Raw genomic sequence first — 3401 nt, forward strand, 5'->3', positions numbered from 1 at the left:
TAGTACCTGTAATTTTCGAGAATTAAAGTTTACGACTAATTGACATTTAACTACGTCCTAGTTCCAATTCGGCAAAATACATCGCTTACCCATCGAACTTGTCGCGATATTCATGTTACAGACCTCTCGTTCACCGAAAATCTTTTACACAGTCAACCTTTCAAAAGTGTGTCTAAGACACACTACTTTTGTTCTTGACCAATTTATAACGTGAAAGTCACGCCATAATAGGGCCGTGACACGTGTCATTGACTTTAAAAAGGGAAAAAATATTAGAAATTACAATTACACCCCATCTTCTTCATCTTCCCATTTTCTATCTTAAGCACCATTATTGCCACAACCATGGTTGTTTGTGAGAAAGTTTCCAACAATACCAAAATTCAACCACACTATCTAAATAATTAGCCGAAAAAAATCGAGCAACAAATTGAGTTCAACAACGCCAATAATCAACAAGACCCAATTGAATTTTCAAGCTTTTTCAATTGGTGGATTCTAGATTTTTTCACCAAACCTTCAATATTAATGTTAAAGCTTTTAAATCTATCACAAATAAATGATTTTTACAATATTTGGAACAATAGACCAATAAAAATCGCTCAATTTTTAGATCTGAAATTTTGTGTTCTTTCAAAGTTTCTACGTGGGGAAGAAGATGGGGGAGGGTGGTTTGAGGAAGAAGACCGGGGGGGAGGGGGAGAAGATTCCCGTGTGGAGACAAAATATGAAATTTTTTACGGGCTTCATGCGCGTTTTTTGTATGCAAACATACAAGTGCTACCTGGTCAAAAGTACTGTGTCTTAGTCACACTTTTAAAATATTGAGTGTGTAAAAGAATTTTCGTGAACGAGAGATGTGTAACAAAGTTTTCGCTACAAGGTTGATGGGTATTTTGCCTTCCAATTGGCACAAAATCTTGAATACAAGAATTTAATCCGATGGTATTTTGGTGAAACTTTTGAGTACTAAAAATTTATAAGAATGCTTAATTGTCCGTTAAAGTAGTACTCCCTCCGGTTCACAATAAGTGACCAGTTTACTTTTTCACTTTTGTTCAAAATAAGTGTCCAGTTATGTAATCAAGAAAAAATTCTATTTGTTTTTACTCTTTTACCCTTATGTGCATATCCCTAAAAAATTTTCTCACTCCTCACTATAACTATGTGACCAATATTTAATAAGGGTAGTTTAGTCATACTAGATATTTTTGTATAGGATTTAGCATTTTCTTAATGGGCGTGCTAAAAGGAAACTGATCACTTACTGTGAACCGGAGGGAGTAATATAAAGTTAAGAGTTAAAGATAATCGTAAAGAAAAAATGAATTTTATCCAAAAGAGAAATCTTTTCACCTTTTGATGGAATGTCTTTTCCTTGACATTTTTTTTTTTTTTTGCAACTAAATATAAAAAATGACTTTAAAAAAAATAATCACCCGTCATACCAAACTCAGTAATACATAAACCATAGAGGATTAGAGGTATTAATTCTCGTCAACCATCAATTTTAATTGCATTAACTACTATAATAATGTATTTAGATAGCATAAAGTTCAATTTAAATCTTATACTATAAATCCGAAATAGATTCTCTCCTATCCTACTCTCACCAACCCCTGCATTTACGAAATGTAAGCAAATGTAACGCTAAAAATGGAACACGAAAACAAAATTAGTAATACGTCATTAAGCTATTGTCACACCTCCTTTTTTACACACCTACCCCCGAAGGATAGTGTATAAGGGAGTTTTTCCATTTAAAGTGACATTATTCGAAATGGGATTATTTATTTATTTTTCAGAGTCGCCACTCGGGAAAGGACAGGTTTTTGGTGTCCCGAGTCACCGATTTAGTTTAAATCCCAAATCGAGGAAAATTTCGACTCCCAATTGGAGTCTGCGAACCAGAGATTCTGTGTAAGGAATTCTGTTGACCCGAGGGAAGGTGTTAGGCACCCCCGGGTCCCGTGGTTCTAGCACGGTCGCTTAAATTATTATAATTGGCTAAAAATCTGATTTTAATACATGTTTTAACTTATGCGCATTTTAAATTAAAAACCGCTTTTATTTATATTTCTTATAAGACTTGCAACATCGTAAAAATGTATCTCAAACCACGTCGCACCAGTACGCCCGTGATTTTTGGCACATTTCAACCTTGTTGAGATTTGGATTTGGGTCACATAAATGTGCACCCGTAGTTAGGAAGGTAAGATTATTAAACTACCGTGCATAAAGTAGTTTTGTATTTGCAATTTGCGAGGGCCATGGAAATTCGCTAAATGGCACGCCTCGATTTCTAAGGATAGACAAGATTAATTAAACGAGGGCCATTCAATTGTCACTTTTGTTTGGCATGACGCGCCTTAATTCCAAAATAACAAGGTGGCCAAATTAAGCTTCCGAGATTTTAATTAATAAAACTATTGACCGAGATTATTTAAGCAGACACTCGCGATCCACACTTCAAGTAATCAGGTGATACAAGGGCAGTGACGAAGCACTGGGCCAATTATTAAAGGTCCAGGGTATGAATTCAGCCCAAACGTGACCCAGGGAAACGGGCCTCAGATTTGTACTTTGAACGGGACTGCATCTTGAACCCTTGAAGGGCCCAAACTTGTTTTAATTTAGAAAATAGTTTCCACATGCTTACGGCCCACATAAAAGTCATCTCAATTTGCACAAAAGCATGACCAGGGATTCTGTAAACAAATTTGCACAAACGCTATCAATTTTATTCAAATATTCAATTTGATTTTTTTTAATCAAATTGATATCAAAATCAAACTATGTTCAATTATATAGCGTTTGATTTTGATAATTTACAGAATAGCGTTTGAACATAGTTTGATTTTGCAAATTGATTCACTAGATTAAAATGAACTTATAAAGATATAAAATTAAAATAGAACTACCAATTAAAGTCCATGATCTGTTTGTCCAAAGAAAGGTATACAACTCCTATTCGTGTACTCTCTAATTATACCATTTAATCATAAAAAAAAAAGTTTAAACACAAATATAGAACCAAATCCATAGCATGCTAAGCCAACTATCTAATGCCTAATATTGGAGGCTCACATATAACGTAATACAAAAGAGGAAACAGAAACAGAGGTTGAATCGAAATGCAATTTGTATTCCATCATAGTCACTGAGTTACATGATTAGCACTTAGTCATGGTTCATTGGGCTAGGAAAGATACCTGGAAATAAGAATAGAAAGAGGTGAGTTTCAGCAGTAGACAGCAACTAGAACCCAGATTCAACACACCAGAACAGAGAATTTAGCCCACAATCCCACAAATTGCAATACTCAAATAGCTTGAACCAAAAATATCTCGGAAGACCCAATAAAACAGTAACTCGAACAGCAAAACTCCAAACCAGCTTGG

This window comes from Nicotiana attenuata, unplaced genomic scaffold (assembly GCF_001879085.1).
Source record: "Nicotiana attenuata strain UT unplaced genomic scaffold, NIATTr2, whole genome shotgun sequence".
Taxonomy (NCBI): Eukaryota; Viridiplantae; Streptophyta; class Magnoliopsida; order Solanales; family Solanaceae; genus Nicotiana; species Nicotiana attenuata.